We start from the raw sequence: 14,694 nt of genomic DNA, 5'->3' as shown, positions 1-14,694 counted from the left end.
CGACTACTTCACCAAGTGGGTGGAAGCAGCCTCTTATACAAATGTGACAAAACAGGTTGTCGCTAGGTTTCTCAAGAGAGACATCATTTGCCGATATGGGGTTCCCGAGAGAATCATTACCGATATGGGGTTCCCTCTTTGAGATTTCTGATGGACGTGAAATTGCAAGAGGCGGAATGGGTAAGGACCCGGTACGAGGAGTTGAGCCTGATTGAGGAAAAGAGGCTGGCAGCCATCTGTCATGGGCAGTTGTATCAGCAGTGGATGAAACATGCTTTTGACAGAAAGGTACGACCTCGGGTATATCACGTGGGTGATATGGTGCTGAAAAGGATCCTTCCTCCTCAAAACGATCGAAGGGGCAAATGGACCCCCAATTATGAAGGTCCATTCGTGGTCAAGAAGGTTTTCTCTGGTGGAGCCTTGTTGTTAACGACCATGGATGGCGAGGATTTTCCATCCCCTGTGAATGCGGACGCAGTTAAAAAATACTTCGTATAAGAGACCCGCTGGACGAAAAGAATAAAATAGTCCAGGCAAAAATGGGCATCCCGGCGAACCAAAAAACAGAAAGAAAAGGTTCGGGCAAAAATTAGGGATAAAAATAAAAATTGTACACCCGGCGAGTTGAAAACCTGAAAAGGCGACTTGGGCAAAAAAGGGTTTCCCGGTGGACTGAAAACCCGAAAGGGTGGTCCAGGCAAAAGAGGGATTGAAACGAACAACTGCGTCTAGCATGATCGTTTGCGCTTTGATTAAGGCATCATGGATAATACCCGGTAGGGATCAATCAGAAGCGTCTTGTTCAGAAGGCCGAAAGTAAGGAGAGTCTGAGGACATATGGGGTGTAACCGAGTTGGAACTCGATGAGATCATGGGTTTCACATTGCCATTAGGATAGATTTTTCCTTTTGTGCGCAATTACCTCTTTTCAGGAATTGCTTCCTTTGTATTGCTCAATTTGAGCCACACTTTTCAATCAATAAAATGCATATTCAGTCAAATAATTTTGTTTTTGTTTTTCATTACCGCTTTGATTACAAAAACATCCAATTGTTTGTGATAAAGAATCTTTGCATTTTAAGACATACAGGTCCCTTCCAATGCATGCTTATAAGATTGAAATTTGAAATCTTATTCGGAAGGTTGAGTGACCCAAGTGTTGAAATCTTGACACGCCCGGGGCACGATTTTATCTAACGATCTCTTTTGCAGGTACTGTTAGATATTTTCACTCACTTGCAGGTTGTGATGTGGAAGCTTTTGACGAAACAGTCCCCATGGAGTCCAATCAGGGACGAATGAATAAAAGAAAGGTGAAAAGACGGCGATGGACGTACGACGATCCTTGAGAATTAATCAAGAAGACTCTTCAAAGTCTGAAGATTGAAAAGTCTGTATAGATCCCAGGAGTCCGCTCTCCATCAAGTACGAAGCGGTCGGGAATACAAGGTGATGAATCAGAAAAGTCCAGACGAGTCTGGGAGTTCTCAAAATTGGAAAGTTGACATGGGAGTTGGATATGAATACCATGGTTCGACGAGTCGTCGGGTGTTCAGTACCAAACTGTCCTCCTCCCCAAGCAGAGTCAGAATGACTAATTCCCCAGCAGATTCAAGGTCTGTGGATTCCCTAGCAGGGTCAGGATGGTTATCCCCAGCAGGTTTTAGATTGATGCTTCCCCAGTCGCCGGGCCTGGAGGTTGCTGTTTCCCAGCGGAGGTATCTATGGGTGGTGGTTTCCTCAAGCAGAGGCGGGATCGTCATTATCCCCAGCAAGTCAGAGACTGTTGTTATCCCCACAGAGTGCGTTGGTGGTTGATTCCCCAGCGAGGTCCTCAAGCGGATCGGGTGCAAAGGAGGATTTCCCCAGCAAGGGTGGCCTATTGACCAAGCAGCAGTACTTTTCCCCAGCAAGGGTGGCTTTTTCCCAGCAGCAGCGCTATTCCCCAGCAGGGTGGAGATCGGAGTGTTGACGAGTCCCTTAGCAGAGTGCCTCGAGCTCCCCAGAAGAGTCCCTCGAGAGGGATACTTTTTACGCATGCATCATGTAGATAAACATAGCATATTGCATAAAAAAAAGAAAAATAATAATAAATCGCGTAGCATTTCCATGATTATGGAGCATTACGCTAAAAAAAAATCATGCATCATCATTGCAAACATACGCTAGGTTCAAACCGTGGTTACCGTTTGAGAGGTGGTTTTGCCCGAAGGTGAAGGTGTTACTCCGAGGAGTTTAGCATCGTGGTTTTAATCAGCAACAATTCCCCAGTAGCGCGATATTGGAGGAAGGATTTCTGTCGAGCAGAGATGGGAATGTTAATCAGAGAAGTTTCGGGGTTCAAAAATAGAAAAGTAAAAAAGAGATTATCCCCAGCTAAACGCGAGGTGTTCGTTGGCTAGGGTGGAATAGAGAATAGCCGGTTTGTGGCTTGTTATCCCCATCATGGGTCGTTGGCACGCGTGCCATCTCATGTATCACTGTTTTATTATCTCTGACGATGCTGATAGGCATGAAGAGTTTCCGGTGTCCAGACCGAGATGGTATTCAGACCAGTTCCCGATGTCCAGACCGAGGTGGCATTCCGGCCAGTTTCCGATTTCCAGATCGAAGAAGTTTCCAACAATCAGGTTGAAGGACTTAGGGTATTCAGACTAGTTTTCCGGTGTCCAGACCGAGGTGGCATTCCGACCAGTTTCCGATTTCCAGATCGAAGAAGTTTCCAACAAATCATGTTGAAGTACTTGTGGCATCCAGGCCAATCTTCCGGTGTCCAGACCGAGGCGGGTATTCAGACCGAAGCGGAACTCAGGCCAATTTTCCGATTCTCAGGTCGAAGAAGCTTCCGAAGTTCAGATCGATGCAGCTTGCGGCAGTCAGGCCAGTTTCCGGTATTCAGACCGAAGTGGTGTTCATACCAAAGTGGTGTTCAGACCAAAGTGGCGTTCATGCTAATCTCCCGGTATTCAGGCCGACATCGATACTCTCATATTCTGATGCTCAGTATGCAGACTGACGAGTGGTGTTCAGGCCATGGTTATCCCTGCGTTACCATTTATTTTGGTATCCAGGTCGACGTTCTTGTTTCGGTATTCAGGCCGACTTTCTCCGTACCAGACGAATGTTTCTTTCAGAGATTGTCTCTTTGCCGGGTCTGACAGGCACTGTTAATTATTTTCCCATCAGAGTGCAAATTGTTCGTCTGTTCTTGGTATTCAATCACTCTTCATCCTGATCATATGAAAGCCGAGGCTATTCATATCGACAGGTTCATAGTGGATTGAATAGGGGCAGCTGTAACACCTCAAAATTTGCCCTCCTCTCTTGGGACTAGCTTAACATATTGCATATCATTTTTAGGTCATTAGTCATTGCATATTTGCATATCATGTGACAACATTGAGCAAGTCATCCTTCTAAGTCTTGATCAGAAGATGAAGAGGTTAAAGGATTCAAGCTGAGGGTTTCAAGAATTGATCACTAGCCATCTGAGGGTTTGTGCTTCAATTAGGGTTTCTTAGTTCCTCAAGGAGATTGATCATCATCTTGGTTAAAATGGTACATCATCATCATCATGGTTTTTGTCATCACCAAGAGATTCCTTATGCTTGATCAGATTCCTTGAGATTAGGGTTTTGACCTCTGGTCAACCCTAATCAGTTGTATTGGGCCAATCAGGGCTTGTCAAAGGAGATGAGGTCTTCATTGAGATGAGGGATCATCATATGATTATGTTGAGCTTATGGAAGCTAGGGTTTCATGTTTGAGCCATTTCATCAGGAGTTTGAAGCTCAAGATCATCAGTGCATAGCCAATTCATCTATCAGTCAACCAAAGGTCAACTGATGGATTTGGAGGTGGGAGAGGGTTAGAGACACTTCATTCATGTCCAAACAAGTTTCATTTGACATTTCAAACATCAACATTGAAGAAAATAAAGTCAGATGAAAACTTTCCAAAAATAGAAAGTGACTTGTAATTCAAAATTACCAAAAATGGAAAGGTTTTCTCCTTAAGATTACATGTCCAAAAATGCTTCAAATGAAATTTTGTCCAACATTAAAGTTGTAGATCTTGTTCTCCCATTTCCAAAAAGTCCAAGAACATGAATTTCTCATGTGTGGTTGGCAAGTTATGGATCAATCTTGGTCAAGAGAAGTTGAATTTCAAACTTGGATAACTTTTGAACCAAATGGCCAAATCATGTGGTTCTTTTTGGAGCAATTTTCTCTTGATGTCCTCTATCCAAATCATGCATCACATTTCATTAAAACTCATCACAAAAAAAGTGCATTTTTCACTTGAACTTAATTTGAATTTGGAGGGAAAAAGGTGAATTTGAAAAATCAGCATGGTATTCATTCAATTCCACTTGCATTTGCTTCTAAACCACATTTCCAAGTGATCCAAGGCAGAAATTGGCACTGTTACATTGAATTACATGTGAAGGGTGAATTGGCCAATTTGCTAATGTGCACTAAACTTGCATTTTCACTAATCATGTGCATTTTGGCTAATTGTAATTACCAACATCATTAACATCACATATAAAAGCTAAATCATAACTGTTTCATTGCTAATCATAACAGAATTGAGAGCTAGATCTGAAAATCACAAATTCTCTCAACTTTTTCTCTCCATTTTTCTGCAAAATTTTCCACAGAACTTGCATTGTTCTTGCTCGATCCTTGATTCTCCATCATAATTGAAGGCTTTGGAAGCTAAATTCATGAACTGTGGAGCTGTTTCAAGAACTGTTGCATCAAGCTTCTTCAATGGCAATTCGAGTTTTCAGCTAGATCCTTCACAATTAACATCAAAGCCTTGCTTCATTCACTCATACAAGCATTAAAGAGCTTCTGTTTCAGCATTGCAAGGCCAGAAAACATCAAAATCATTTCTGCACTTCAAAGAAGGTCAGTTTTCGACTTGCATAATTCATGAAATTGATGAATGATTTTGGTAGATCTTTGAGAGTAGGTCATGCTGCAATTTGAATCATTGAAATCCATCAAGCATTGAGGAAGTTACATGGATTAGAAGTTTGATGCATGAATATGTTTCTCTTCGAATCTTTCAATTTAGGAGGAATTATGTTAAATCGATTTGAGATTGTTAATGTGCATTGAGAGAGGATTCCAATGATATAAGGTTTGTTGATTTTGGTGAACAATTGTTCTTGACGTATGAATGTGGATGAACATATGATGAACACTAGGGATTTCTTCTCCAGAACTCGTTTGATCCATGCCTGGCCTGTTTTTGTATGTTTTTTGTGTTTCTGGACCATGCAACCAATAGCAGCGCGCCACCTCCTTTAATGAAACGGTGAGTTTCATTAGGCGCGCGCTTGGATTCAAATCTCTCCTCAGTTCGATACTGAGCGAGAGCATTTTCATAGTTGGCTTGGCATTTTTTCTTCACACATGCTTCTCATGATCACATGCCTTTCCATCATTTTTTATTTTTTCCATCACTTCCAAAAATCATATCTCATGGAATAATGATCCAAATTGACTCGAATTTTTTGCACAATGATCCTTATCACGTCTACTATTTAATGATGATATTTCCAGAATTTGTGCACGTGTGATTGTTTGAATGGCCTAGGGTTTGTTCATACATGTGTTTGCTTGCACCTTGCTTGCTATTTTGGTTGTGAAATGATGATGCTTAATCCAAAATTCTTGAAATTTTACATGTGCAAACTAGAGATCCTAAGTGAAATTTTGGCTTTGAGTTTATGATTTTATCATTTCTGGTTTGTGAGATATGAGCTGATCAATCTAGGTGTGACAGTGTGTGTCACACCATTTCTTGTCCAACTTGTGGATTTTCATTACCATGCCATATGAACTTGAATTGATGAGAATTTTTGCATTATGATACTTCTGGATGTTAGGTTCACTTGTGAATTTTTGTGGAATTATTGGATGCATCTTTGATTTGTTTAAGATTTTCTCTTCTGATTGGTCAATTGTGGATCTTTTGTGAGTCATGATCTTAAATGAGTTGTGAAATTCTTGATATGTATTGGATGGACTTGAAATTTTGTGGAGTGATTCTAGACACCTTGAAGTTTGCCATGACTTTGGTTTGATTCATTTATCTTGTGCCAATTCTGTTTTGTGCTTGCTTGAAGTTGATGCATGATTTTGTGCCTTGTATGAGCTTGTTTTGCCTTGCTTTGACTTAGGGATTTTATTTGACTTGCTTCCACTTGTCCAAAGGACTTGAAATTTGGTATGACGATCATTTGATGAATGCTGTTTAGCCATGATTTTTATTGAGATTTACTGAGTTATTTTGGATTGGATTTGGATTGATTCATTATGTTTGGTCCAATGAGCTTTCAAATTGCATGCTTTGCACTAAATGCTTTATGAAATGAAATTGGTTGATGATATGTATATGAGACCACTTGGACATTGTTCTAATTTGATTGAAATTGATTTTTGATAATTTTCATGTTCTGTTTTGAATTATTTCTCCCTCTTGGATCCTAGGCCTTGTCCTAGGGGTTTGCTTCTCATGATTGAGTTGTGTTTTCAGGACAAAAAGCATATGGCATGGAGGAATTAATTCACTTGGCTTAAGTTGCTTATTTGATTGATGTTGATTAACATTGAGTTTGTTTTGTAGGTGGCTTCTAAGTCATTTGTGTTGAGCATTGGCTTGTGCTTTGCTTGATGCATTGCTTGTGTACAGTTAACTGTTGACTTTTAGTTTGTCTGTTTAACTGTTTGAGCTGTGTACTGACTTTGTTGGATTGTTTTCAGGTACATTAGTTGCTATAGTTCATTGTGAACTTGCTTTTGCTGTTTCTTGGTTGCTTAACCAATTGAGGTAGAATTCTTTAACTGCATGTAGTCTGGAAGACCTGGCCTGTTATTTGGTCAGGCACCTGTCTGAAGTCCTCCTTAAGAGGAAATGCTTGTGATTGTTTATCTTTGTGCCAAGCAGGAAAAGACCTTTGTTAAGGCAATTGGAAGATACAAGAGATGTGCAATCCATCTCCTGCTATTCAGTTGAGTCATCCCTTTGCTCACACCACTGTGTTGATGCATTGTGGATAGTAACCCAAGATCCTTGTACAGTTGTACAGTTGAGTCAGTGTCATAAGTGTAGAAGGGTTCCCACTTTCTGAACCCACACTTCCTTTGTCTAAAGCTCTCCCTGGCCAGGGATAAGAGCTGTGAGGCACAACCCTCACTTCCTATGTCATCTGCTTCACCCTAACTCTCAATGTTAGGGTTAAGAGCTAACATCACCTGATTACAGTTGACTTGCTTTTGCAGCCTAACCCTTGTGTGAGCCCACTTTGTCTGTATATAGTGTGTGCTAATTGTGAATGTTTGCTTTGTTATGATTATGCTTGCATGCTTTGCTTTGCCTGTTTAGGATTAACTTGCAGTCTGTGCAAGTAGATAGAAAATTCAACCTAGGACCATTGTGGAATACATGATAACTATTAGGCTCGAGTCAGTCTCCCTTCTAGTTGGTCATTTCCCAGTCTCTGGTTAGGAGAAAGTTTCTCCCCTGTTAAGGGGAACTACGTTGCCCTGATCCTCATACCAGATGAGGTACGTAGGTAGGAGGTCGTACGAGATCTCTCCGGGCACCTTTTTTTCTTTTTGTGTGTGTTTGCTTGACAGTTGCTAGGCTCGAGTGCCAGGCTCCTTAGTAACCTGTTGTTGTTTGTTTTCCTTCTTGTGTGTTAGGAGACGGATGTAAGCCCAGTGATTGGAATTCCGTATCCTATTGTTGTGTGCTTGGAGTCCGGTATAAGTCCATCAAGTGGCATCTGGTTTCCAGTGTGGGTTTGTTTGGTTCGGAAGCTGATGTAAGTCCAGCGATTGGCGTTCGGGTTCCATGTTTGCCTTTTTGTGTTTTGTTTTGTTCAGCGTGCGTGAGCCGAACTACAGTAGCTCTGATTCTCATTCCTGATGAGATACGTAGGCATAGGATGCGATGTCCTAGCGAGCCCTCTTCCCTCTTCTCCCACCTGTGTTGTCTTCAGTGTGTGTGTGTGATGTTTGTTTTAGCAACCTTGTTCTATCTTTTGAGCGTGGATCCCGTCGAGTACGACGGATGCGTAGGGGTGCTAATACCTTCCCTTCACATAACCGACTCCCGATCCCATTCTCTTTGGTCGCGAGACCATGTCTTTTCCAGGTTTACTTCGAGCGTTTCCTTTCCCTCTTTGGGATAAATAACGCACGGTGGCGGCTCTGTGTTGTTTTGTTTTAGCCCGCCGGTTGTTTTTCGCGGATGCGACACCTGGGATCTCACAATCCTTTATCACCATTATATCCTCATCGGGGAAATCAAACTTCAATGGCTGATAGTCTTCAATTGGTTGGTGAGCAAGATACTCTGCTAAAACACTCCCCTTGATTGCCTTCTGGGTTACGTACTGGATGTCATACTCTGACAAGAGCATCTGCCAACGGGAAAGTCTTCCAGTTAAGGCAGGTTTCTCAAAGATATACTTTATTGGATCTATCTTCGAGATCAACAAAGTAGTATGGCAAATCATGTACTGCCTCAAACAACGAGCGGCCCATGCTAGCACGCAGCAAGTTTTCTCCAAAAGCGAATATCGACTTTCACAATCGGTAAACTTTTTGCTCAGATAGTAAATAGCATGTTCTTTCCGACCAGTTTCGTCGTGTTTCCCCAGCACGCATCCCATTGACCCTTCAAGCACAGTCATATACATGATTAATGACTTTCCTAGGACAGGTGGAATCAGAATAGGAGGCTCTTGAAAGTATTGACGGATCTTCTCAAAAGCATTTTGACAATCAGAATTCCCTTCAACAGCTTGATCTTTTCGAAGCAATTTGAAGATAGGCTCACACGTGGCCGTCATATGTGAGATAAACCTTGAGATATAATTCAAACGTCCCAGGAAGCCTCTAACCTCTCGCTCGGTGTGTGGAGTCGGCATTTCTTGTATAGCTCGGACCTTGTCAGGGTCCACCTCAATTCCTCGTTGACTAACGATGAAACCAAGCAACTTCCCTGAACAGACACCGAATGTGCATTTTGCAGGGTTTAATCGTAATCTAAACTTTCTGAGGCGTTCAAACAACTTCTTCAGATGGCTCATATGATCTTCTTCATTCTGAGATTTAGCGATCATGTCGTCAACATAGACCTCTATCTCCTTGTGCATCATATCATGGAAAAGAGTCTCCATATCTCTTTGGTAAGTTGCCCCGACGTTTTTGAGACCGAAAGGATTACCTTGTAGCAAAACGTGCCTCAAGGGGTAATAAAAGTGGTCTTCTCCATGTCATCTGGAGCCATCTTGATTTGATTGTATCCCGAGAAACCATCCATGAAGGAGAATACAACAAAACTTGCAGTGTTGTCTACTAGAGTATCAATGTGTGGTAGAGGGAAATCGTCCTTTGGGCTAGCTCTGTTCAGATCCATATAGTCAACACACATCCTCACCTTGCCATCGTTTTTAGGCACAGGTACAATGTTAGCTACCCATTGTGGGTACTTCGCCACTGTGAGAAAACCAACGTCAAATTGTCGTTTGACTTCTTCTCGAATCTTCAGAGCCATATCTGGTCTTGTTCTTCGGAGTTTCTGTTTTACTCGCGGGCAGTCTGGCTGAAGCGGAAGCTTGTGCTCAACGATGTCAGTGTCTAGACCTAGCATATCCTGGTATGACCATGCAAATACATCCACATATTCTTGTAGCAGCTTAACCAATCTCTCTTTGACGCTTGCTTCAAGCGTGATGCCGATTTTGACTTCTTTCTTCTCTTCCTCTGTGCCAAGGTTGATTGTTTCCACCGGTTCTTCATGTGGCTGAAGGGCTTTGGACTCGTGCTCGAGCAGCCTTGCCAATTCGTCGGGGATGTAACAAACTCCTTCGCCCTCTTCTTCCGCTTGGTAGATAGGGGAGTCAAAGTTATGAGAGGTAGTAAAGTCATTGGATTCAACGGGGTTATCATTTATTCTGCATGTTTGAATGATTGATTTCTTTTAGAAAAGTAAAAAATAAAAGATGCATAAATGAAAAGTTTTTTTTGTTTTTGAAAAGATTGCCATTTTCTTAAGAGAAAGCAAAATAATTGAATAAGAAGAATTTAACAAAATTCCTTTCATTCATTGATAATGATTATTTGAAAATGAAAAGGGGCCCTATAACATGATCCATTAGCCTTGGGCAGAGCTAAGGATTTGAAAGGAAAAATACAACAATTATTACTCTGACAAAGAAAAAATTTCGGGGATCTCAACCTCCTTCCAGTTGTTCAAAGTTGTCTCACACCGGTAAGCCAAACATGGCTCATCTTCACTTTCGGTGCTATCTTCAATTGCATTGACCTGATCTCCATGGATGAATCCTGTGCTAAGGAATACTTCCTGGATGCTTCGGGTGTTGTCCTTTGCAGGGACTCGAGCTCCTTTCACAGCGGAAGGCACATATCCCAGACCAAAGCGATCATGCTTCTCCCGAATATCAATAAGTTAACCCCAACCTTCAGGGTTTTCTCCTTCAATGCTAAACTTTGCGCTTTTCAGAGAAGCGAAAGATGAACAAGCTTTCCCAACAGGGTTCTTCATTTCCACAAAAGTGGCATTGGCTATTTCAAGAGCTTGGAAAGAAGTTTCCAAAGCGTCCTCATCAACCTCAATGTTTCTGAAGGATGAAAGGTGACTGACCACAAAGTCCTCCTCTCCAGAAATGATGATTAATTGATTGTCCACTACAAACTTCATTTTCTGATGTAAGGTGCAGGTGACTGCCCCTGCAGCATGAATCCACGGACGTCCCAGCAAGCAGCTATATGCTGGATTAATATCCATGACTTGGAAATTAATCGGGAATACATGAGGGCCAATCAATATGGGCAATTCAACCTCTCCAATCACGGTTCTCCTGGAACCATCAAAAGCTTTCACTACCAAGGCACTAGGCTTCATAGCTGGTCCTTGATAAGATGACTTGGCGAGTTTTATCTTTGGCATAACATTCAGAGAAGATCTGGTATCAACCAAAACTCTTGCCAAAGCATCATCCTTGCATTTTATCGAGATATGGAGGGCACGATTATGATTTTGTCCATCCTCAGGTAATTCCTCTCCACTGAAGCTCAAAGTATTGCAGGCTGTGATATTTGCAACTACTCCATCAAATTGGTCTACTGTTATGCTTTGTGTTACATGAGCTTGGGCAAACACCTTCAACAAAGCCTCCCTATGGGCTTGGGAGCTCAATAGCAGGGACAAAGTAGAAATCTTAGATGGTGTTTGATGCAACTGGTCCACAACCTTGTAGTCAATTCTCTTGATTAACTTCAAGAATTCAACATCATCTTCGGATTGGACCACTTCGGGTTCTTTAGTGGGAATGCAACCGTTGATTCCTTGTTTGGCCCTTGAGGAGTCACATTGAATTCGGGCGTATAGATTCGACCACTACGGGTCATTCTGCTCATCCCTGCAATATTGGTGACGTCTTCACTTACAGTTTCTGTCACTTCAGTGTCTGAACTTCCTTCAACTACCTTTTCCACAGCGGTAATCTCATATTTCTAAGGCACATCCTTGGTGCTCTCGTATGGAAAAGGCGTGGGAATACATATCTCAACAGGCGGCTGTCGCATCCGCGAAAAACAACCGGCGGGCAAAACAAAACAAACAGAGCCGCCACCGTGCGTTATTTATCCCAAAAGAGGGAAAGGAAACGCTCGAAGTAAACCTGGAAAAGACATGGTCTCGCGACCAAAGAGAGATGGGATCGGGAGTCGGTTACGCAAGGGGAAGGTATTAGCACCCCTCACGTCCGTCGTACTCGACGGGATCCACGCTCAGAAAGATAGGATAAAGTTGCTTAAAGAAACTACTCAAAACATGCACACACACACTGGAATAAGACACAGATGGATGAAGAGGGGAACGGGCTCGCTAGGATATCGCATCCTATGCCTACGTATCTCATCTGGAATGAGAATCAGAGCTACCGTAGTTCGGCTCACGCACACCGAAACAAAACACACACACAAGAAACCGACTGACAATCGCTGGGCTTACGTCAGACTCCACACAAATAGGCAAACATGGAAACCGAATGCCAATCACTGGACTTACATCAGACTCCGAACCAACAAACACACACAGGAAACCAACTGCCAATCGCTGGACTTACGTCAGACTCCACACAAACAGGCAAACATGGAAACCGAATGCCAATCACTGGACTTACATCAGACTCCGAACCAACAAACACACACAGGAAACCGAATGCCAATCACTGGACTTACGTCAGACTCCACACAAACAGGAAAACATGGAAACCGAATGCCAATCACTGGACTTACATCAGACTCCGAACCAACAAACACACACAGGAAACCAACTGCCAATCGCTGGACTTACGTCAGACTCCACACAAACAAACACCAATAGGATACGGAATGCCAATCGCTGGTCTTACATCCATCTCCTAACACGCACAAGAAGGTTAACAAACAAACAAGTTAATAGGGAGTCTGGCACTCGAGCCTAATAACTATCAAGCAAACACACACAAAAAAAGGAAAAGGGGTGCCCGGAGAGATCTCGTACGATCTCCTGCCTACGTACCTCATATGGTATGAGGATCAGGGCAACGTAGTTCCCCTTAACAGGGGAGAAACTTTCTCCTAAACCAGAGACCGGGAAATAACAAACTAAAAGGGAGACTGACTCGAGCCTAATAGTTGTCATGCAATCCACAATAGTCCTAGGTTGAGGTTTCTATCTAACTTGCACATGCAACAAGATATCCTAAACATCACAAGCAAACACATACACGCACAAAAAGCAAGCACACACACTATATGCAAACAAATGGGCTCATACAAGGTTAGATTGTGAAACACAAGCCAACTGGAATCGGGTGTAGTTAGCTCTTAACCCTAACATTGAGAGTTAGGGTGAAGCAGATGAAATGGGCAGTGAGGGTAAGACCTCACAGCTCTTATCCCTGGCCTGGGAGAGCTTCAGACAAATGAAAGTGTGGGAGTTCAGAATGTAGGAACTCTTCTCCACATATGACTGACACAACAAAGATCTTGGGTTGATATCCACAATGCACCAACACATGGTGTGAACAAAGTGGATGACACACTGAATAGCAGGAGATGGATTGCACATCTCTTTTATCTGCCAATTGCCTCATAAGAGGACTTTTCCTGCTTGGCACAAAAATAAACAAACACAAGCATTGACTCTTAAGGAGGACTTCAGACAGGTGCTTGCCCACATAACAGGACATGTCTTCCAGACTACATGAAGTCAAAGGAGTTATACCTCAGTGGTTAAGCAACCAAGCAAAGCAAAGTTCAAAGTGAACTTAAAGCAACTAATGTACCTGTGGAAACATCAGACAAATCAGTACAATGTTCAGACAATCAAACAACAGTCAATAAGCAACAAACAATCCCAATGTACACAATGTGTAAGCCAAAAGTCAAACTCAAATGAGTCAACATCAACCAACAAAACACTCAAATGATGGAGCATCAACAACTATGGAACTTGGATGTTCAACCTGAAATCAAAGCTCAACTGTGAGAGGCAAACCACTAGGTCAAAGCCTATGGTCAAAGATGGAGAAAAAAATTCAAAACAGAAGGTGAAAATTAACATGAATCAACTTCAAACACATCTTGAAACAATCCAAAAGGTCTCATCTCAATATCAATTACCAAATTCATTTCATGATCAATTAAAGTTCAAGGCAATTTTAAAGCTCAAATGTGACCAACCAGAATGAAAAATCTTAATTAAATCATAAATCAATCAAATAATTTCAAGAAAATTCATGCTCAATCACAACATCCATAATATGCATCATACAAAAAATCAGGACAATTGGAGATCATTTGGCATGGCAAACACATCACATAAGTTGAACATCAAAAGGTGTGACACAAATTGTCACACCAACTTAACATGATCATAAAACAGAAATGACAAATGGTAAAAATATCAAATCAACACCAAAATGTCAAGCAACATGTCTAGTTTCATCATGCAAATTTTCAGGTTCATTGGATCAAAGATGAGCATTTCACGAATGAATAAGCAAGGCAAGGTACAAAATGGATACATGCTCACATACCCTAGCACAAAAATGAAATCCAGCCAAGCACAATTTATGGAAAATGATAAAAAAGTAATAGACAAAAAATGCAACACAATGCATAAGACCTGGCAATTTTTGGATGAATATTCAATTTAATATGAATTTTGCAAGTTGAAGAAAAAATAAAAAAATGATGTGAAGCATGTATTGGAAATAATGGAGGGAAATAGAAAATAGGATGAAGCATTTTGAAATAAAGCGCTGGCCAAGGATCGAACAGGGTGACAATTTGAAATGTTGGCGCGCTCAGCATGATGAAACACTGTCGTTTCATTAATTGACCTGGCCGGTCAATGCTGAGTATGCATGGTCAAAAGAATATGAGCGAATCAAAATGAAAGCAAGGCATGGCGTGGCATACAGGTGGCAAACATGTGGACCAATCACGCGCTAACCCTAGACAAACACATTCAGCAACAGAAAAGCATTCTCTATTGATCAAAACCGTGGCCTAAAGTTACAGTTCATCTTCTTCCTCGCGCCATGCATGAACAATGATGATCATCAAGAACTTTTGTTCCAGAAATTAA

The sequence above is a fragment of the Lathyrus oleraceus genome, chromosome 3 (genome assembly GCF_024323335.1).
Source record: "Lathyrus oleraceus cultivar Zhongwan6 chromosome 3, CAAS_Psat_ZW6_1.0, whole genome shotgun sequence".
Lineage (NCBI taxonomy): Eukaryota > Viridiplantae > Streptophyta > Magnoliopsida > Fabales > Fabaceae > Lathyrus > Lathyrus oleraceus.
Note: the sequence above shows the minus strand (reverse complement) of the source record.